Raw genomic sequence first — 23,867 nt, 5'->3', positions numbered from 1 at the left:
AAAGCCAGGAAACATGTTAATAGTACAGTTTCCACATTCCTCAGAGATTATCTCATGGTCTGTATCTATAACAATCTGCATTTTGACATGCACAGCATTTATAGAAATTATTGAGTGCACTTTACAGATGAAGGCAACAGGGTTTATCTAAGTACCCGAAACTATGCATCTGTTCTTATGTATAGCAGCCATATACATACAAAATTAATGCAACAGCTCTTCTCAGAGCCAACATAATACCCAAAAAATTGTGAAGTTTTTTCTAAAGTTTTTTTTGCATGAGTTGTTAGGGATCTTCCTGACGAGGTCGCAATTCCTGTGATACTTTGTGAAAGCAGAAAACATAAGCAGACATTCAAGGGCCACCAACAACCCCAAAAGTAATATGTAAAAGAAATCCATTCTGAACATTGCCCTACGCATATTACCATATACATACTTCTTTCAAAGCACTTTTAATCTCATATATTTGTACTAAGTTTCTTTTAAAACAATTTTCCAGACCTATTTTACATTTTTGCGGGTATTCGCTCTTTTTCCATAAAGTGAAAACACATATGCACACACATTACAGTATTCTACACACTAGAAGTTTACTACTGTACACTTCAAACTCATGTTTTTCTACTGTATTTATAGAACAACAGTCTCTAAAGCCTATTTTCCATTTTCGTGGGAAGGTCGGATATTGCAATGATGTTGGTTAGGGCGATCCCCGCGTGCACGTTGCGAAAGCTTAAGGCAAAAGCAGTATCCAGTAGCCACCACCACATTAAAAAATTATAACTACATAATTAATTTTAACCATCACAGTAGATAACTCACTATATAAATAACTCCACAGAAACATTTAGAAATATCTCTATAACAATGCATACTAATGATTCGTATAAATATTATTTAAATATTTCCAGCAATATTTACGAAAACTTTGATAGTCGCAATGTCCCTGCAATTGTACACAGGGGCCGTGCTGATGGTCGTGGCGTCTTCGTGGATATTGTGTGCAAAAAAAAAGCCATTTTGGAGAAGTGTGGCTCAATGATTAGAGCGGCAGACCCTGATGCAGAGTTCTAGCCCGGGACCAGGGTTCAATTCCCCGCCTCGGCGGGTCTTGGGCTCAAAATTCCACGGACCTGATAATTCTCGCCTCGGTGCCTCTTCCAATCATGGAGTCACACTCTGCAACTCTGGGCAATAGCTTGCTTAATCTCCACAACGGCCCCCACAACACTAAGGATGCCTGGCCTCCACCTTGGGGGTGCCCAGGGGTGGACGCTTCACAGGGAAAGCCAGGATGGGTTCCACAGCGGTATTCATACAAGCGCCTTGAGACCCTTGCGGGTGAGTATGTTATGTTAAAAAATTTGTACCGCGCGCGTACACCGAGACGGTTTCTTGGCGCTCATAACAGACATAACGAACCGGGGCAGAAAGTATTACTCAAAGGCTGACTTAAAGAGGTGAGTTTTAAAGGTTTTTCCGAACAGTTCGTAGGTGGGACAATGGCGAAAGGAAGAAGGGAGGGAATTCCAGAAGGTGGGGCCTAAAAAGGAAAAACGAAGGCCGCCGTGTTTTTTGCGGCGGTTCAATGGAATGCAGAGAAGATTATCGACAGAGGATCGAAGGTTGCGGGATGGAAGGTAGCGCTTGAGTTTAGAGGAAATGAACTCGGGGGCATGATTGTGAAGGGATTTGAATAAGGTGCAGCCAAGTTTGAAGGAGCACCGTTTAGCCACCGGGAGCCAATGAAGGCTCCTCAGGAGGGGGGAGACATGCTGGTGTTTCGGTTGGTGAAACGCCAGGCGGGCAGCCTGGTTCTGAATTAGCTGAAGTTTTTGAAGCTGGTAGGCAGGGATCCCCGCCTACCAGCCTGTCTAGTAGTGCACTATACAAGTATCAATTTACAATGTATATAACTTCTGTCACTAAAACCTCAATTTCTCAATCTTGGGGTCCAAGTATCTCCACCCTGACCCCTTATGTGGCCTTTCACACAGATTTTCAGCCCCGTGAACTGTTCCTGATATATAAAATGCAGCTGCAACTTTCTATTCCAGTTGTGTCCAGACATTCAGATAATTTCCCTTGGAGGGTGTATTAAAAAACTACTGAATGGACTAACACCAAATAAGCAAAAGGCACTTACTTGAGCAGACTTCTACTTCTCTGCCAAAGTTGGTGTATGTCTGTTCAGTAGTTCGGGCTGCAGAGGTGGCTAAAGGTTCCAATGAGATTTAACATTACAAACGCAACCTTTTCTTGTGCCCCAAATTTTCGGCCCTTACTGCACAGATCACCCCCAAATGTGCCCACTGTGATACTTTGTGGCAAAATTTCATGCAGATTGGTCAAATGACACCAAAGTGATAGCAAAGCCAAAAAATATATTCCTATCAAAACTAGATCCTAACTATAACTACTTTTATTGCAATGGATAAAAGCCTAGATTTCACAGTAAATGATAAAATAGGTCATGTTCAATATGACACACAGATTTCATCATCATAATGAAAACCCCCAAAACTCTTTGCAGATCTTAAACATTGGCTAGCTAATAGGAATATTTGGGATGGAGAACTAAAATATTTGTCGTTTTTTCTTAATTATATTGCAAAATGTGAATTATGTGGTACATTCTGTGGCTATATTAGTTTTAACCATTTTAATTACAAACACATTTTTTGGCTATATTTGCAAAGTTTGCAATATATGCAGTAAATTGAGTGGCAAATGCAGTAAATCCATAACTTTATGGTAAACGCTGCAGCCACTGAATAACATTATACTCTAGCTCTCACAATTGTCCAATCAATTATTTACCTACATTTTCTAATTGCTATCATTTGTAGGAAAATGTGCTATTAATTGTGGTGAAGGTTAGTCCACCACAAGGCGTAAGGCCACTAACTTGTCTGGTTAAAATACAATTTCGATAATACAAACATGTGCTCAACCCCTTTAAGCTATGGTACTGAGAAGACAGGCTTAACTTAAGAAAATATGTAAAGTATTTAGCAGTAGCCAAACACATGCTTTTGTCCAGTCAATATTCTGCTCTCTAACTTAGGGCCTGGTTATGCCTTTGTAGACAGTGTAATGTTGTGAGACACTACTACCACCAATCCAAAAGTACTACATCAACCAAATTTAGAGTTGTGGTCCTCTGTGTACATAGACAGGCACTACTGTCATGGTTTGGTGGATGGCTGCCGTGTAGCTTTGATTAAAGGAAACCTAAAGTGGTGCAATTTGCATGTGCATTATTATGGAAAGTTTCAGCAAAATTATGTAACATTATGCACCACATTTTGGTTGCAAAGCAGTAAAACTTTACTGCCAGCTTGCAACTGGTGGAAACACATTGACAAAAGGGAAAAGGGTCCTTTGGGAACCCATTCCCGGTTGACAATACAAAAAAAATATTTTTAAGAGCAGACAGTGACTCCACGGACCAAGGCCTCAGCTTACAAAAGGAAACAGCAAGGTTTCATTATTTCTTTTTAAACGCATACCATTTTCCTTTAAGGAAAATGGGCTGCATTGAAAAAAAAGGATTTCTTTATTAACAAGTAATCACAGAAGGGTGGTCTGGTGAGATCAGCAGGTCACCATCCCGGTTATGGTGCCATTTCTAATGGGTCATAAATCGCTACCTACCTCATTATTGTGCATCAGGTAAGGCTATTTGGCCCACTAGGAAATGCTAATGAAACTCAAAAGAGTTTCATAAATACAATTTCCTAATTGTGATTTGGAGAGAATCGTAGTTAGGAAATTGGAATTCCTAATGTTTGTACATCTGGCCCTAATTGACATACTGTCAGGAATTTGGCACAACAAGTATAATGTGAAAATCCCCAAAGTACACAATATTACGCTGGTGTAATTTAAATTTTACCAAAGCCTTATTTTTACTGTCCCCCACCACTAGGTTTTTCATGGCAGGAATGAAGACGAACAAAAGACATTATGCAACCCAGCCTGAATAGGGTAGCAGGGTAATGTGCTTTCTCTGACGAAAAAGTATCCCATCGATAGAGCCAACAGAGGCTCCATTGATGGAATACTTAAGGTCTGCCCAATTAGGTGACACAGATTTGGGGTTTGGTGGGCACAGTACTGTGTTGCATTTGTGATGACGTGCCCTGTCCGCCAAACACTAGATTAGGTTTATAGTCCTTTTTATGAAACAACAATTCTTCCTGCAAGGCAAGCCTCATGCTGTATCTGGCAAAGTCATCTCAGGATTGGGCAGCTTTGCTGCTCGGACCCTCTAACTCTAGGTCTTTGAAGTTCATAAATTGCCTAAGTCCCTGCTTTTCAGATTTTGAAGAGTTGTTCCTCTTGGTCACTTTTAAAGCTTCCATGACCTAAGGGACAGCACTTTTGGTTCCAGGAATAGAGCAGAGGCCACCAGCATGGTCCAGACTGCATTGACTTACTACTATTCAGTTTGGCACTTTAGGGAAAAGGGAATTTGGAGATCGCTGTGTCCCTGCAGCCAGACAGGAAGTCAGCAGTGGCTGCTCCTCCTCAGTGGCAGTCGAGCGTCCCCCCCCACCTAAAACTGAGTCAGCAGCTAAAAAATGAAATTATATTTTACTGTTTTATTTTTCAGCTGCCTGCTGAGCCAGCATGTGCAGCGGGGGCGAGCCTGGTCTTGGAAGGGGGGAGAAGGAGTTTTAGATGTACACTTCGAGATGTGCACATATCAGTATAGCCGGCTGACATGCGTACATATGTTTCTCCAAACCAGTTAGGATTTTCCAACCCAGCTGCATTGCAAAGCCGGGTTTGAGAAACAGCAAAGACTGCCTGTGCCTGAGAGCTCATTAAACCAGACCACTCAGGTCAATCTCCACTGCTCTCATGGTTGAGAACAGCATGAGGATTTGATGGGAAGTCATGATTCTGTACTAGGGACTGCAAGAACCAGTAACTGGCAGCAGAGGTGCTTGAGGCAGCTGGCAGCACCAGGTAAGTGTTTTATTATTTAATCTTTTTGTTATTAAGACCCCCCTTGCGGACAGTAAGGCAGAGGTAACGCTATGCCTCTGAAGCTGCTTTATTGCTTTTCCTTCTTTTAGGATTGCTTTTAAAATTGCAAAAAAATGTTTTTAATCACGCTTAAACCTACCTGCACTCTGACTTTGCTTGCTCCTCACTTGCCAATGCCCTGGTTCACCACAGCAGTTCCTGTGCTGCTTGAGTGGAGGGAGAATATCAGGCTAGAGGTGGAAACCATTGACCCCCTGTACTTCGGGTGGGCCATTTGTGGGCAGCCATCTTGGCAGGGTGAGCTCAAGGTGTTCACCTGTGCCTGACTACTTCAGAGCTTGATGGCGCTGATGCGCAGTGGACACTCGCAGCGGGCACGCCACCGGCGCCCTACCGTCTGCGCCCATCGGCATCCAGACAGCGGCCAGGGCCCGTGATGCTGCCCAAATCCCTAGAGATCGCCTGCATATGTGGAGTTGGGAGGATCTATTTGCTCTCAGACTCTCCACTTGCCGTGATCTGACTCTTCTCGCAATGGGTGTCCAATGAAGACCTATTTATCTCCCTATTGTGGGTTTCCCCTACCATTTGTTGCAACGTTAAGCGACTTAAGGTGTCGCAGGGATTCTGCTCCTACCAGAACTGTGCACAGAGACCCAGGACCTCAGTGAAGTGTGGTGTACCAAAAAACTCACCCCATGGCCTAGAAACCCTAATCAGCTAGAATCAGTGTCACATTAGCTCTTCGTCCTATAGCAAAGGAACCAATGATTAGACAACCCAGAACATGCGACTTAGGTTATACTCAGGAATGGTGGGAAGCAACAACACTCTTTCGTTATACTCTCATAGCAGTCCACAACAGGAGTAAAAAAGGGACACAACAAGGGTTAAAATATTTATTTTACCAACGTGCTCTAAGATGCAGTGTCTTTGCTAACATAAGCAGACATATGATTAGAAATATTATGATCAGCATTGTTACAATTCCATAAAACACAAAGGGAGAAATCATATTACAATGATGGTGAAAATGTGTCCTATAGCGCCTAGTGAATCACCCTCCCTAGCTAGGAACTATGTTTTATAAAATATAGAAGGTCTCTTAGACTTGTTTGCGGGACCCCATATCTCTAGAATCAGCAGGAATGGATCACATCCGGATCTACAAAAGCTCTCTGTCTCTCTGGAAAAACGGACTTCTTCCAAGTGCCTGAAATCATGCTTACAGTGTGATATTAAAGGAGCCAGAATCACGTCGGCTTGCAGATGCATATATTTTATGGCTAGAACGTGAGCCGATCAACCCTGACAACAGCTACCTTGTTATGATAACCTTGGAGGCTTTAGCACTCTGTGTGCAGATGTAAGTCTAGGGATGCTGAAAACAAGCCAGTCTCATGTGAAGCATTTCACGCAGCCTAACTTACAACAACAGTTATATGCAGTGTTGTGTGCAAAAAGCAGCACAAAGGTAAAATGGCGTTTAAACTTCTAATAAGCCTATGCTAACTTAACAGTGTGAATAGCAAGGCTCAGCCCTCGCTACGCCCTCCCTTGATCGGAGAACGCACAATAGCGGGGGTAATTTGTAGGACGCAGAGTTCAAGTTCGAATGAGACAGAACCAAGTTCAAAAGTTCGCCAAAGTGGATAATTGGGAGTAAATTCTGAATTAGTAACTACAAATTGTGTTTTAAAAATCCAACAGGAATGTACAGTGTCAAAACACATGTAACTTGTAGAATTAATGAAAGAGAAAATTGAAAGGAAAAAGGTCATCATACCAATACATGTCAAAGAAGCATAAAAAGGCGTAACTTCAATCCAACAGCGTATAGGCACAGTACGTTACAACCGCCTCCAACAGGAATTCGTTGTTTTCATCAGTGAACATTTCAGCCATCCAATTTAACAATGGAAAAGAACACACATGTGCCTCATCAGCTGGAGCCTCTAGCACCATCAGAGGACAACTCGGGTGTTCTCCGAGATAACTACGTGCCAATAAGTCATGGGCTGCAGTCCATATGTTCCAATTGTCCAGGACCCCATGAGCCGCTGCACAGGCCATAATCCTGAGCAACTAAGGTACTCATTAGTCGATCATAATCCGGGTTAGGAGACACAGTGTTGCAGAGACACAAATCCAGAGTCCAATCGAATCGGTAATCCAGGCAGTGGAAAACTTGCTGCATGCATGTGAAGTAAGAGAACCGGAAAGTTAAATCATACGCCACACTCAAAGTAGCCAGAGGTAGCGATCCATAGTATTCAAGCATCCGGTTACAAAGTTAGAGCAGCCGGGGCTGGCCGCCGTGGGGCACGGAATGTAGAACCATTTTGCAGCAAGCCAATTAACAGCAGTACACCAGCGCCCAAAGCGAAAAGTAATTGGAAACCGCCAAAGACGCTGAAAAAAATAGAATGAAAAAATGCCGGTTTCACATCCAAATATTGCTTGGAATGAAGTCACAAGACCAGAACTTACTACTTTAAAAAAGTGTGCAAGGCCTGTGGTCGAGGAGTCATTAAAGTCAGTGTAAATCAACGACCCAAACTGAAGGGGGAGATTTGTGTTTAATAAGGCATGTACCTCAGTACGAGTATTAGCCACGTGAAGGACGAATGTTTCACGCGCAGATGTATGGGCAATTTCTTTTTGAGACAAAAGCTCTCTTATTTGACTCTTTCTGTTGAACTCTGCTTTCAAGGTCGGAATGGAAGGCCAGATAGATACATCCAGCTTCCAATGTGGAGGAGGAAACAGGACCTTCTTACAGCAAACAACACGATGGGAAACAGTCACGATGTACAGAATTCCTGCCAGCATACCACAGCAATCTTCATTACTTAACAGTAAATAACTACTGTTTGCTAATAACGTGAAAGTAGGTGCAATAGCCGGGGCGGGTGTAGCTTTTAAAATACAGGCCAAATTTGGCACGTCAGTATTACAGGAATTGTGCAATTGCAAATTCCTACAGATCAATGAGTGATCAGGGGTGAAAGGCACTTTCCCAGCCTTCAACATTTGTAAAGTCCATGCAAACTGCATACTAGAACACAATTGTTTTGACCATGGTACAAAAACTGAGGAATCATCTTGCATAATATCAACAACAGAAGAAACAATATTTTTTACAGTATAAGTCCTGGAAGAAAGCGTGTTAATGCTATTATCTACAACTGCAAGCACTTTATCTAAATTAGCTTCATCAATCACACGTAACCTAGAAGCAGCTTCAATTTGGGACAGCTTCCAAATTTTGTTATAAACTGCATAGATTCATCTTTTGGACCTGCCTTTTGCAGGACCTCTGACAAAGTCATTCAAGTCAACGGCGTCAGTCAATTTAGACAAATGGAGTTTAACTGACGCTAAGGTGGAGTGTTTGAGCCAGGACTGACATAGCTTGCCAACAGAATAGGTAGTGACAGAATAGTCAGTCTCAAAACAGGGGTCCACCCTAACTTGTGTATAGCCAGGGGCTAAACCCAGAAAACGATGCTGGCAAGAATCTGCACTTTTTTGCCATAACAGCCAGCCTGTGGGATCCAAACTGGAAATGTTAAAGTACGAATCCTGTAACAGAGTTTGTAAATCACTAAGGGACTTACTGGTATGAATATTCCCATTGAAGTATTCTCCCAAATAAGGAATAGAGGAGCATATAATTTTTTAGACGTAGCCAATCCTTAGCATGTGCTTTGTGAAATAGTCGAATTCAGAAACAACATATGGTTCAGGATAAGACATTCACGATGCAAAGCCTCAGTGCCATGCACTTGCCAATGCTTAGAACCCCAAACAGATTTAAGATCATTGATATCTTTCCACAACTCATAGCCTCCTATGCCCAATTGGTCCATAAAGGACTTTGAATACAAACATTTTGTATGGGTAAGTCTAACCTTGGAAGAGGACTTTTCAGTCAACTTAAAATAAAATGCCTCAGGGTTAGGGGTGGGCGGAATTTGTGAAATTCTCTTTTGCAAACAATCGCGAAAATGTCTAAAATTTCCCCGATCGTGCTAAAAATATCGCGAAGGCGCAGAAGTGTTTTCCCCGCCAGTTCACGTTATTTTCTGTGTGATCCTGGCTCGCCAACTTACCCATGCGGTTGCTCACGGGCGCGGCCATCTTGTTTTCTGTTCCGGGTCACGCAATGCATGCTCGCGTTTGTGGTACGTATTTCCTGTTCGGGAAAGCTTTTACTTGTTTGCGCCACTTTTTGCGTGCTCGGGGAGAAAATATCGCGCAAACTTGCGCACGTGGTCGCAATGGGTGCGGCCATCTTGTTGTTCACTCTATTGCATGGTTCTGGGGCCTGATTTTGAATCCTCCCTGTATCTTTGCAATCCTTTGTTTCCAGCCACTTTTTTTGGATCTTTTTTATCTATGATCTCTCTATTTTCCTGCTTCTATATTTTTGGTTTTTGTCTACTTTTTTTGAGTTTTGTAGCTACTTTTTCACTCTTTTTCTATTCCCTGCTATTTCCTTTAATTACTTTTTACATTTGATTACCTTTTCTTTCCCTCCCCGTCTCTCTCTCCCCAGAACCATGCCAAAGGGTAGGGCTCGCCGCAGCCAGAGCCGCGACAGCCTTCCTTGCGGAAAGGGGCACCCACAAGGGGTGCAGGCACAGGCCTTATTTGGGGAGGTGGAGTTAGTAGTACTTATCTTCATTGTGCAGCGCCACCTTCACTCTACCCTTGCAGCAGGTGGCAGGCCTGGGTCCGGGTACGTCTCCAAAACCCTCAACAGCACTGGGGGAAGATGTGCCGGGCAGCAATCTGATGCTCTGGGGTCCGGCGCACCCAGGCGCAGTTGACGCAAAGGTGGTCCAACATCCTGGGCCGGGAGCAGGACCTGCTGGACCTGCTAGGAGTGGAGGTCCCGGGTCTTGGTGAGTAACTATTTAATTATTACTACTTTGTGTCTGTTCTTCTGCTCTGTGTTATATATTGCGAATATCTTTTTTCTTCCAACCAGCTAGAATGTTGCTGCTTACATTCCAGGTTAATTAGGTTTACAAGTCTTCTGTGTTTGTTATGACACAGGTGCTCCTCTGCGCTACTAGTAATCTTACTTGTTTGCAACTTTACGTTTGCGCTCGCTTAGCGTGATTATGTAACAGTTTATTTTAGAGAAATTAAGTTACGTAATGCTATAGTGACTCTCGTCCTAACGCACAAGTTACTACTTGTGTACCGACATATCTGTAAGAGACATTAGTTAGTGATAGATTCCTTACCTTAGAATATCCCCAGGCGTCAGACTGGATCCGGAATTTTTTTGCGTAGCAGTACCCATGCGCGTCGGTAGGCGTCGTCCGCGGCTCCGTGTCTGTCGTCGGCGTCGTGGGTGCCGTGATGACTTCATCGGAGCACTTAGACGCCGCCTCCGCACGCTGATGTCAGTTCTTATACACAGCTTTTCTGCGCCAGAAACGTAGAGCCATGATAAAAAGCAACACTGGTGCCATGAAACTTGGGCCCTGAAAGGGGATGACCTTAACCCTAGATATCAGTACGCAGAACGGGGAGGATGGGTGGGTCGGTAAGGAATCTATCACTAACTAATGTCTCTTACAGATATATTGTTACACAAGTAGTAACTTGTGCATCTGAAAGAGACACGTTAGTGATAGATTCCTTACCTTAGAATAGATACCCCAGCAATACAAACCCCTGTGGTGGGTCTGCGAACCAATAATCACACCAGAAAGTCCTAGAGGAAAGGAACAGCCAAAGAAGCCATCCCTCCGGAATTGGCTGTCCAGGCAGTAGTGTCTTGCGAACGTATGCAGCGAGGCCCACGTAGCTGCCTGACAAATGTCCTGCAAGGGGACTCCACGGCCCAGGGCAGTAGTAGTCGCCGTGGCCCTCAGCCCAACAGGAGGTTCCTTTTTAGCCAAAGAGTAGTATGCTTGGATGCACAACACGATCCACAGAGAGATGGTCCGTTTGTGCACTGCCTGTCCTTTCTTAGCACCCATGTAACCAGCAAAGAGTTCGTCATCCACCCAGAACTGCCGTGTGCGATCCAGATAGTATGAGAGCGCACGTTTTGGGTCCAGACGGTGGAGCCTCTCTTCCTCTTTCGAGGCATTCGGAGGTGGAAAGAAGGAGGGCAAGGTGATGGACTGCCCGATGTGGAAGGCTGTGACTTCCTTGGGCAGGAAAGAGGGTCTTGTCCGCAACACAACCTTGTCCAGATGGACAGAAAGGAAAGGAGGTTTAGAGGAAAGAGCCTGGAGCTCACTCACTCTCCTGGCAGAGGTGAAGGCAACCAGGAAAGCAGTCTTAAGTGTAAGAAGACGGAGAGGACAGTTATGAAGCGGCTCAAAAGGAGCACACATCAGGTAAGTTAGAACCAGGTTCAAGTCCCACTGGGGCATCATGAAAGGAACAGGAGGGAACATATGAGTGATGCCCTTTAAAAATCTGTTAACAATCGGGTACTTGAACAAAGAAGGCTGATCAGGCAGCCTTAAGAAGGCGGAAAGGGCAAAAAGGTAGCACTTGATAGTGCCCAGAGCAGAGCACTGCTGGTCAAGAGAAAGAAGGAAGAGGAGAACCTCAGAAAGGGGGGCAGAGAGTGGATCCACAGTCTTTGCTGTGCACCATGCCACAAATCTGTTCCACCTGCAGGCGTATACCGACTTTGTGGAGGGACGCCTGGCTGCCAGAATCACATTACAACCTTCAGGAGGCAAGTCAAATGGCCTCAACTGTTGCCGCTCAATCTCCAAGCATGGAGGTGGAGACTGGACAGGTTTGGGTGGAGGGCCGTCCCCTGCTGCTGCGACAGAAGGTCCTCCTGAAGAGGCAGAGAATTGGGGGATCGACAGACATGCTGAGTAGCTCCGGATACCAATATCTTTGTGCCCAGTCCGGGTCCACAGGTGTCTGATCTTCTTCAGCACTCTGGGCAGAAGTGGTATAGACGGAAAGGCGTACAACAAACCACAACTCCACTTGAGACGAAAAGCGTCTCCGACCGAGTGCTGCCTTGGAAATGTTGACATTGCGCGTTCTCTTCTGTGGTGAATAGATCTAACCAAGGCTCTCCCCATTGCTGAAAGAGGCCTTGCGCCACGTCCTAGTTCAGATGCCAGATTTCCTGGGAAAAGTCCAGGCTATTTATCGGACTTTCCCTAGTACTGGTAATGTGCCGGGCAGCCTCAAGGAGACACCTTATCAGACCACTCTGCTCTCATTTCCCCCTCTCACTCTGGAAGGGTTTGACAAACTTGCCACGCAAGTTAAATCTGGGTCTCCAGCTGATCCAGTGAGGCCTGCCCTCTTTCGAGACCAGACCTTTTTGGGACGCCAGGCTATACGCTCCCTTGTCAATCTTTCCCTAGAGACGGGGGTAGTCCCCACTAGCTGGAAGCAGGCGGTGGTGTCTCCAATTATTAAAAAACCCTCTCTTGACCCATCTAAGCTGGAAAGCTATCGTCCCATTTCGCTGCTACCCTGGCCAGCTAAGGTGACAGAGGCCCATGTCAATCTGGCCCTGTCTGAACACCTAGCCCGGTCCAATGCCCTCGATCCCACACAGAATGGCTTCCGTGCTGGCCACAGCACGGAGACGGCCCTTCTTGTGATGGTGGAACATCTCCGTGCGAGGTTGGATGCTGGTCAGACGGCGGCGCTAATTTTGTTAGACCTCAGCGCCGCCTTCGATACTGTATCGCACAGCATCCTCCTTCAGTGGCTTGAGGAGATCGGTATCGGTGGCCAGGCGCTGCAATGGTTCCGCTCCTTCCTAGAAAACCGCTCCTTCTGTGTCGCCATCCCTCCCTTCAAGTCCAGGTTCCAGCCTCTGGCTATGGGGGTTCCGCAGGGGTCCTCGCTGAGTCCCACGTTGTTCAACCTTTACGTGAGACCGCTGGCTGATGTCGCAAGGCAGTGGGGCCTAACCTTGGTCTCATATGCCGACGACACACAGCTGGCGGTTACTCTCAGCGGGGATGCGGAACAGGATGCCCCCAGGTTTCAGTCTGGACTGAAGGCGGTGGCCAGCTGGCTGACAGGTAACTGTCTCCAGCTTAATGCCACAAAAACAGAGGTTATGGTTGTCGGGAAGGAAGTGGAGCTCTGGGGCGATCAGTGGTGGCCTTCGGAGCTGGGCCCCACTCCGACCCCGGTGTCGGAGGTGAAAAATCTAGGGGTCTGGTTAGACGCTGGTCTCACATTCATAGGGCACACCAAAAAAATTGCAGCCTGTTGCTTTGGACTCTTAAGAGGTTTAAGGCCAGTGCTTAAATTCTTCGATGCCCCTACCAGACAGCTTGTAGTCCAGGCAACCATCATCTCTCGTCTGGACTACGCAAGCTCCTTGCTGGCTGGGGCTAACCAGGCTGAGTTAACCCGTCTGCAGCGGGTGCAAAACGCCGCGGCGAGAGCCATTGTTGGCCTACCTAGGTTTTGCCCGGTGGCTAATGTCCTCCGCTCCCTGCACTGGCTTCCGGTTAGGAAGCGTATTCTTTTCAAGGTCTTGTGTTTTACCTTCAAAATCCTAAGAGGCATAGGCCCTGAGATCTTGGCCAACTCTATTTCTTTCTATGTCCCCACCCGCAAGCTCCGATCTCAAGGTCAGGCCCTTGCTGTTGTCCCCAGATTCAGGCTCAGCAGGATGGGGGGTCGCTCCTTCAGGGTGAAAGCTGCGTTAATTTGGAACACCCTCCCAGTTGAAATCCGGCTGCTCGAGGACCTGTTGTCTTTCCATAGAGCCATTAAGACCTTCCTGTTTTAGCCTTCCTTCTGTGGTACTATCTCCCTGTTGTGTTATGTTGCTCCGTGTCTCTGCGCCGGGATGCTCCTTCGCTGGAGTCGCTGTGCGCATAATAAATTGTTATAACATAACATAACATGCCATTTGTGATCCATCATGCACCAACGGCTGAGTTTGTCCGCCCTGGCGTTCAGAGAACCTGCCAGGTGTTACACCACCAGGGTCACGCCCTGATGTTCCAGCCACTGCCAGAGGCACAGGGCCTCCTGGCATAGGGTCCATGATCCCACCCCACCCTGTTTGTTGCAGTACCACATGGCGGTGGTGTTGTCTGTGAACACCTGCAGTACACTCCCCCGGACAGATGGGAGGAATGCCCTCAGTGCAAGCTGGGTCGCCCGCAGCTCCAGAAGGTTAATGTGGAGCTGGGACTCCACCGGAGACCAGAGGCCTCTGATCTCCGCCTCTCCCATGTGGCCCCCCCAGCCCTGGACGGACGCGTCGGTCACAACTACGTGCTCCAGTCGGGGTAGGGAGAGGGATCTGCTGCTGACCCAATCGCGGTCCATGAGCCACCACTGCAACTGTCTTGCAGTGCCCTCCGAGATCAAGACATGTCGGACAAGTTGCCCTGATGCTGGGCCCACTGAAACTTCAGGTCCCACTGCAGAGCCCGCATCCGCCACCGGGCATAATGCACCAGAAGGATGCAGGAGGCCATCAGCCCCAGAAGCCGCAGCGTCAACCTGACTGAGACTCTGGATAAAGGCTGAAAGATCGGAATCAGAGCCTGAATATCCCGAACCCGCTGTTCGCAAGGATAGTCCCAAAACTGCGCTGAGTCTAGAACCGCTCCGATGAAGAGGAGCTTCTGAGAGGGACACAGGTGTGACTTCGGCACATTGATGGAGAACCCCTGCAGGTGCAGGAGGTCGGCCGTAGTGTGGAGGTGGCTGACGACTGTCTGGGGCGAGCCCGCCTTCAACAACCAGTCGTCGAGGTAGGGGAAGACTGAAACCCCTAGCCTGCGCAGATGAGCTGCGACCACCACCGTCACTTTCGTGAACACCTGTGGGGCGCTGGTAAGGCCGAAGGGGAGCACAGTAAACTGAAAGTGCTTGTGGCCTACTGTGAACCGCAGGTAACGCCGGTGGGCCGACAGGACGGGGATGTGAAAATAGGCGTCCTGCAAGTCCAACGCTACCATCCAGTCTCGAGGGTCTAGGGCACCTAAGACCTGAGCCAATGTCAGCATCTTGAACTTCTCCTTCCGGAGGAAGCCATTGACGTTCCGGAGGTCCAAGATAGGGCGTAGGCCCCCTTTGCTCTTCTTGGGTACCAGAAAGTAGTGGGAGTAGCAACCACACCCTACTACTGGCCCAGGAACGTGCTTGATAGCCCCCTTGGCCAAGAGGGCCATAACTTCCTCTTGTAGAAGTTTCAAGTGATCCCCGACACGCGGTGGCACTGCGGTGGCATGGCTGGAGGGGTTGCCTAGAAGAGGAGGGAGTAGCCCCTTCGGACGATCTGCAGCACCCACCTGTCCGATGTGATGATGGCGAACCCTGCCCCCCACTGGCGTCACATGGGCCTGGAAGCTCGGACTAGGAAGGTTTTGAGGCGGATGCTGCAAGGGCCGGTGTGGACTGGCCTCGTCGTTGTCCCCGACCGCCGCCACGGCGGTTTCCACGTCTGCCACCACGCTGGACGGTAGTCTTCGACCCGTGGCTGGCAGGACGTGTGGGGGGCGCCTCTTCCTTGCCAACGAAAGGGGCAAAAGGCAGCCGTTTGCTGGCGCGGGCCGAGAGGCCCAAGAACTTGACAGTAGCCCTGGAGTCCTTTAAGCGCTCAAGCGCATGGCCTGCCTTGTCGCCAAAGAGGCGACGGCCATCGAACGGCATGTCCATAAGTGTGTTTTGGACATCAGCCGAGAAGTTGGCGGACCTCATCCAGGCGTGGCGACAAATCGCCACCGTCGTTTCCATCGCTCTGCCCAGTGAGTCAGTAGTGTGCAGCCCACACCGGATGGAATAACGCGCCGCATCTCGACCCTCCACAAGGGCTTGGCCGAGTTTAGCCCGGACCTCCACCGGGCATTCTAGCAGCACGTCCGCAACCGTATCCCACAGAGAGTGGGTGTAGCGGCCCAAGAGGCATGCGGTGTTGACTGACCGCAATCCTAAACTCAGGGAGGAGAAAACGTTCTTCTCGTATTGCTCGTACCTCTTGGATTCCCGATCGGGGGGTGCCTATGGGAATGCAGTCTGGGAATTATAGGCCTGGATAACCAGGCTCTCGGAGTGGGGTGGGTAGACAGAAAGCAAGGGTCGCCCGGAGCCGGGCGGTGGCGCCTGGCCACGCTCCTATCCACAGGCTGACCTGTAGTGGGCTTGGACCAAGTGCCCAGAAGAACGTCTGATAAGGCCTCATTGAACGGCAGCAGAGGCTCGGCCGAGCTTGACTGCGGTTTAAGGACCTCAGTGAGGAGATTAGTCCTCACGGCTGCGACGGGGAGCTCAAGGCCCAAGGTTTTGGCCGCCCTCATCAGCACCACGCTATAAGCAGCCCCCTCCTCTGTAGCCACGCTAGGAGGGGAGACAAAACCAGTGTCGGGCGAAGTGTCCAGACCACTGGCCTCCCCAAGCTCTCCTGTCCAGTCTGAAGACTGACACTCACGTGCCAGAGGGTCCTCGGACCCCTCCCAATCCCCCTCGTCACCCATTGCCTGGTACTGAGGCTCAAAGGATGGGTTATAGAAATAGAAATCTCCAAATGGCATCGAGAGCGGCGCCGAGTGGCGCCATTTTGGCGAATCGAGGGTAGGACCAGGGACGGCCTCGTCCTGGGACGGCGCCGGGAGCGACACCCTTGGGGCCGGTGAGGTTGTGAGGTCGACCGGCGGTGACCCGGATCCGGAGCCGGATCCAGTGGGGCCCTGCGGCATCAGGATCGAAGTCGTCGACGGCACCAGGGCCGAAGCACAGGGACCGGTGGGCATGGAGCAGGCCGCGACATCTGCGGCTCTGGCGGAGCCACGTGGGCAGTGTCGCCCGAACCCCCGGCCGCATCGCGCAAGCGTCGGGGGGAGTCAGAAGACCCATGGTGCCTCTTGGACTTCTTGTGCCTCTTACCTGAGGACTTCGAGCCTGAAGACCGATGACGACTCCCGAACTGTGGTGACTCCGGCCCAGCGACGGCTCCCTCGACCTCCTTTCGGACCGGGAACTCGAGTGGCGCGGGTGGACTGACGAAGCTCGAGTCACTTACGGGACCGCTCCTGTCTAGCTTTAGACGTCAGGGCCCGGCAGTCGGAGCAGGACTTGTCATCGTAGTCGAGGCCAAGACACTGCAGGCACTGGCGATGGGGGAAGGTAACCGACATCAGTCGGTTGCAGTCGGCGCAGGGCTTGAACCCGGGCATCCCTACCGGCACCGTCGGAGTCATGAGACTTCTAAATTAGATCGAAAGGATCGTAAAAAGTAAGTCAAAAATTGACTAGGGTACAACTTTTTCCGGATCTGCGCTTGCTGGTGCGGAAAAAAGAAGAACTGACGTCAGCGCACGGAGGCGGCGTCTAAGTACTCCGACGACATTATCACGGCGCCCACGGCGCCGACGATGGACGCAGAGCCGCGGACGACGCCTACCGGCGCGCATGGGTAGTGCTACGCAAAAAAATTCCGGATCCAGTCTGGCCTGGGGACATTCTAAGGTAAGGAATCTATCACTAATGTGTCTCTTTCAGATATTGTCCTGTCACTGGAATAGGTGGGCTAGGTCGGGTGGTACGTCGTACTAATACTTAGTTAGTATTCTGGAATCAGAATGGAAGACTGGATTAGTGTTGATAAATAGGAAGCAGTCGATTCGCGAATCCCCCGATACTATTTGTTGACTAGATGAGATCTGTCAATTTAGTTATTGCAATTGTTGTTTACATAGGTATTTTTTGACCATTCTTTAAAAATATTTTATTTGTTTGACACCATCCATCAATGTTTGTCTCTTATATATTTCCTGTTCAGCCCCCAGGGGCAGGCAGACACAGACAGGGAGTGGGACTCAGTCGGCGGGAGAACCACACCAGGACGACACCAATGAGGGCTCCTCTGCTGGCCCTAGTAAGTCTTCTTGTTTTTAATAATAATTCTTATCCCATAACTTTTACTGCACCATATTTTTCCCGAACTATTGTTTCAGTTTCCTAATGCAATTTTTAACCAACAATTATCCTTTGATCTGTACTGTTTCGAAAAACTTGTTATCCCTGCCTCTGCTATGATGACTCTCTGTACTACTACTACTATTAGTCTGCCTGTACTATAGTAGCTAAGCTTGCCCAGTTGGCCACTCTTTATTTAACAGGTTATAAATAAAACTCAGATTCACCAGTAGCTCTAGCCATTGAGTCCAGTCTATGGGTCATCCTCTTGTACTACTTCTAGTCTTATTGATCTTGAGTCTTTGTTAATCTTGAGGCCTTGACAATTCACACCAACAAATGCCCAAGCAGATTTATTAATTTTTTGATATGATAGGACATACTACTACGGTTGTAGGGATTTTGCACATACAGACCTTTGCACAAGAAAATAGGATGTTGCTGATGGTAGGTTGGGCCTTCCTCACACACCTCAATCAGAAGTTCAGAACCCACCACATTCCCCTGCCTGACTAATTATAGTAGTGTCTTATCATACCTATTAGCTCTCCGAACCCTCTCCCCAAGATACCTGACCAAGTAGATTACCCAGACCATAACACACCCAACCTCTCAGTCGTGGAAGCAATGCACATGCTTTCTTTAATTTGCTCATTCGTGTAAGTCCACACCAAATACCTTCAAGTCTATGTAAGTTCAAAATGTTTACTGACAAGCTCTGTAAATTAACATAAACATTGTTACACCACCATCCCCTAGGTAGTAATTTTGTTTATATAAATTTATAACTGAAGATCTCTGAGTGAAGGGACCCTTCACGTTAGAAGAACCTAGTACTGGTAGTTGTTGCATCTTAAGCTCTGGTTCGTAGAAGGGAATCTTCCGTCTGTAATGCAAAAAATGAAATGGTGTGCGTTAGTATATTGCAAGCATTTCTCAGCCATGCCAAAAAGTGTAGAATTTATGGATAAGCAATATGGACTAAAAGTACACCAGAACTTCATTAAAAAAGTGGCTTGTTAATGTTTTGGTTAACCGCTTGTACGCAGCGCTTAGACAGTAGCAGTGTGAGGTCATGTGGGCTCAAAGCTGTCTTCTACAACAAGCTGCAAGGTAAAGTCACATGTGCAAAAATAAAAGACACAAAGGTAAAATGGTTGCACGGCTCGGGCTAACTAAGCAAATGCTAGAATGACCCTAGGGACCACATATAACTACTAGTGTTTACTCGACTACTACCTGATTTGTACTAGTGATGTATGTTGTATACTATTAACTCCTTTTTCAATCTTGCTACTGACCAATAGGGGGAGGTGTATATGACGCCTAAAAAATGTGTAATGTTTTCTAGGCATACTACCCACGACCACCATTTCCGGGGCCAGCCAAGGCGACACAGAGGGAGAGGATGCAGCAGTTGCTGAGGATACTGATGGAGCGTAGGGGGAGTGCAAGCACCAGTGGAAGGCAGTGGTAAGTTAGATTCATAACCCTTAACTATTGTTGACATTACACTCACTGCAAGGGTTGCTCCCGCCGGCCGGCGGTAGTCACCGCCGACCCCGCAGGGGCAAACCTCCCGCCATCCCTGCAGAAAATGTCGACCTGGCGGAAAAGGTTTCAATATGGTGGCGGTGTCTGAACACACTGCCAGCCATATAATTTGTATTTTGGAATGCCTTTCCATGGCGGCATGTGGAGTATGCTTGGGGTGCCCGTTGCGGGCCCCCTTTGAGGGTACCAGCCTATGCTATGGTAACCCCACCTGTCAAAGCACAACATGGCAGGCTCAACATGTATTTTTAGAATTGCGGCGGGCGGTGCTTTCGGCACCGGCCACCAGAATGTTAAAAATATGAGATGCGCCCGCCACTGTGACGGACGCATCCTAATTGTCCCAATGGGACCCCCGCCCTTATGGCGGGTAGTACCTTTTTAGCGTGAGGATGGCAGGCGGACTTTGTCCGCCCGCCATCCGATGTTCTAAGTAAGAGTTGTTGTGAACGTTTGAAGAGTCAATAAGACACCCTTTAATTGGCATAGGGGTGGGAGTATACTATTGAGTAACCAATGGTCTCATGTATCTGTGATTTCAAATCCGCTTTCAACATTTTATGGAGAAGACTAAAAGTCAGATCAGATCACCTGGTGTGCAACTAAAAAGTGAAAGACGGGTGGAAGAAAGGACGGGTGAGATTTAATAAATGTTATGTACTGTGCTTTATAGTGCTACCATGCCACTATGTGTATAATTATAACATGTCTTACTGTTTTTCTAAGAGTATATTTTACAATTGTCTTGTTTCTTTTTGATATACAGCTACTTCTTCCAAAGATGATCGGAAGGAGTTGGCCACCAAGGCATGGCACCGGAAACTGGAGGCCATACAGCGAGAATACCGGCAGCTGGTGGTCTTGGCAGAGGAGGAGGAGGAGACAGCTGCAACAATTGAAGCCTCCTCCAGTGCCCGGGCCTCAGACACCGCCCTCCAGCGGTACGGCGCCACCGTCTGGCGCCCGCCCGCCGCCCAACCCACAACACCATCTCCGATGCACCCCACCACTGTTGCTCCTGCTGCCACACTCTCAAGGGCTGTGTCGCCCGTCTAGAGGAGCAAATACGTGTCCTCCTCCAATCCCGCCGCCTGTCCCTGTCTTAGTCTTGCTTCTTTTTTAATTCTTGTTTGGGTGGATGGGAATTGGGATGTGGGTATTTTTGGACATTTGGACTTCAGTTTCTTATGGACATTGGTTGGGGTTAGGGAGGGGGTGGGTCAGCTTTTGTGGGTTTCCATTTTACATAATTTATTTTGGTTAGGGTAAATTACATCTATATTTTTACTATACATGCAATGTTGTTAATGTTTTGTAGGTGGGGTTACTGTTTTACATCACACTGTTTACTTGCTTGTGTAGGTCCGCCCATAGCCAGTGTTTGAATGAAATAATTGGCTGACTGTGTAAGACACAAACAGATAGATGCAGCACCCCTCACTGTTTTAGTTGTCCTACCAGAACTATGTCTCTCTCTTCTAGTCTATGCATTCTTCAACTGGACTCAGAGGGGTCTGAGAATTCATTGAAAACATGTCCATTATTATTTAGGCCTCCCCCAAACTTCTCTTACCTTAGGCACAGCGATAGCTGCATGGTGAAGATAGTTTCATGATTGTGGTGGTGGTGGTAGTAGTAGTAGTAGACACTGGGAGGGCAGAAGCATTTGCAAAAAAAGAAAATGAGACATTTGAGAGACTGTTCGAGGAGTAGTAGAATGAAGTACAGTACAGAACACCAATAATATGCTAAATGTTTTATAACAAAACCTAATGGTGGTGGGGATAGCCTGCTAGACAAAGTTACAAAAACTATAGCTGTGTCGAGTCACTTGACTAGGCCTACAGCATAACAGTTAGTGCTGTGTATGAGGAATGCCAACAAATACAATCAATGCTGAGGTATATTTTATTATTATTTTATTTATTTATTTTATTTTTTCAATTTGTAAGGCGCAACAGCTACCCAAAAAGGGTTTCCCGGCGCCGAGACACAGCTAGAAAGAAGTCAGGAGAAGGTACAGGTTATTCAAGTTATTGTTCAAATAGCCAGGTCTTGACTTGCCTTCTAAAACTGACATGATTTTCCTCCTTTCGGATGAAGGGAGGGAGTGCGTTCCAGAGGGATGGTCCAAGATGGGAAAAGGATCTGCCTCCCATTCTTGCCAATTTAAATCTTGGCACACAGAAATTGGCAGCTGATTGCGAACGAAGGTTACGCTTGGGAGTATAGGGGTGGGCCAAAGGTAAAAGGTATTTGGGTGCAGTCCCTGCTCTAATTCTGAACATGTAGTTCAGGGCTTTAAAACAGATTCTGCTTTCAACCCTGTGCCAGTGTAGTTCCCGACGGTAGCTCGAGACTCCAGAGTTTTTAGGGATTTTGCACAGTAGTCGGACTGCTGCTTTCTGAACCAGTTGAGGTCGACCGACTACCGCTTTGTTAGATCCAAGGTACAGAATGTTGCCGTAGTCAAGCCGTGATGTTATGAGGGCATTGACTACGGTCTTTTGAGTGGAGGGAGGAAGCATCCAAAGGATTTTCCTCAACCATTTAATGATGGTGAGGCATAGACCGGTGACTTTGCTGGCCTGTTCACTCATGGAAAGGGAGCTGTCCATGATGACTCCCAGATTGCGAACTTGGGTCACAGGGGTAGGAAAAGTGCCCATCTGATTTGGCCAGTGTGAGGGATTCCACAGGTCTCGCCGTTTTCCCAAGAGAAGAATCTCTGTCTTGTCTCCATTGAGTTTTAATTGGTTTCTTGTCATCCAGTTAAGCATGTTTTGAAGCCCTGCTTTGAGGAGACATGGAGATGTCGGACAGGATTCAGATAGCGAAAAAGTAATTTGGGAATCGTCGGTGTAGGTCATGAGGGTAAGTCTGGATTTTTCGGCTAGGTCAGCCAGGGGTCTGAGATATAGATTGAAAAATAGGGGACTCAATATAGATCCCTGTGGCACTCCGTGAGGTGCATAGTGGGTATCTGAACAGGCCAGTGAAGATGTTATTTGGAAAGTTCGTTCCGCCATGAATGAACGAATCCATTCAATGGCTTTTCCATGGACACCATTTCTATACAACTCCTTGATGAGAATTTCGTGGGTTATGGTGTCGAAGGCCGCGCTCAGATCTAAAAGCACGAGCGCAACCGTATGACCATTGTCAAGGAGGTTCCGGATGTGTTCCGTAACTCCAAGAAGGGTGGTTTCTGTCGAGAAGCCAGCCCGAAAGCCCAATTGGGAGGGGTGCAGAAGCGAGTTTTCTTCAGCAAACGTGGATAAGACCGAGTGGACGTGTCTCTCCAAGCATTTGGAGAAGGCAGGGAGCAGGGATATGGGTCTGTAGTTAGATGGAATTTCCGGGTTTGCTGTGGGCTTTTTTAGTAGGGGCGTTACCATGGCGTGTTTCCATAGGGCCGGAACTGTGGAAAGATCAAATGAGAAATTAAGAGTATTTGCAATGATTTCCAGGGAGCGATCGTCCAGTTGTTTGATTACTTTGATCGGAATCGGGTCCCTGGGGGAGCCGGACTTGATGCTCTTAAGGATAGTTTTCAGTTTGTCTGCTGGCTGAGATGGGAGGCCAGGATTCCAGGGTATTTTCACAGGAGGGAGTATATTCCAAGTCAGAAGAAGATGGTGGTTCATTTGTGTTGGCATTGATGTCCATAATGATTTTTTTGATCTTTTCCGTGAAGAAGCATGCTAGAGCTTGGCATTGTTGAGTGTTCAGTGGGGGAGCCGAGGCTGTGGTTTGAGCGCCTGCCAGTTCTTTGACTTTATTGAACAATGTTTTTGGCTTATTAGTTGCTTCCATGATAGTGTTAGAGACGAATACGGCTCGTGCTTTAGCACAGGTCGTATGGTATAAATTCCTGGCTTCATGATAAGTTATTTTTGCGTCAGGGGTGTAGTCTCTTCGCCATTTACGCTCAAGTGCTTTACATTTAGATTTTTCGGTTTTCAAAATGTCATTAAACCATGGAGCCGGGTGACGGTTTCTACTTCCTTTGATGAGAGAGGTGGGTAAGCATTTATCAGGGTCATCGCTAAGCCAATTGCGCGAAGCTACTGCTAGGCTGTCCATGTTTTGACCGTTACTAGGAGGGTTGTCATGGAGTACTGAGTTAAGTTTTGCCAGGTCCACTAGCTTCCAGTTTTTTCTGGATATAGCAGGAAAGTCAGGCTGCATGATGGGGGTAGGTGGGAGATTTATGCTGAATTTTAATAAATGAGAGTGGTGTTGAGCCATTGTAGCTCATTGATGTTAGAGATTATAGGGTCCAGCAGATGGCCGGCTTTATGTGTAGGTCCGGAGTTGGCTAAGGACAAATTTAGGGCCTTCAGGTCGTCTAGCAGATTAGAGCAAGAGGGGATGGAAGGGTCATCCAGATGTAAGTTTAG

The 23,867-nt window shown here is 47.6% G+C and overlaps 1 protein-coding gene across 1 annotated transcript in view; it reads left to right on the top strand.

Annotated features, from left to right (window-relative positions):
• The window catches only part of LOC147701913 (cytosolic phospholipase A2 gamma-like), a 1,137,524-nt gene that overhangs the window by 913,321 nt on the left and 200,336 nt on the right, over positions 1-23,867 (top strand). The gene's annotated exons all lie outside the window — the stretch shown is intronic.

Source organism: Lissotriton vulgaris, chromosome 7 (assembly GCF_964263255.1).
Source record: "Lissotriton vulgaris chromosome 7, aLisVul1.2, whole genome shotgun sequence".
In the NCBI taxonomy this organism is placed as follows: Eukaryota; Metazoa; Chordata; class Amphibia; order Caudata; family Salamandridae; genus Lissotriton; species Lissotriton vulgaris.
The sequence above is the reverse complement of the archived record's forward strand: the minus strand, read 5'-3'. Positions and strand labels throughout refer to the sequence as shown.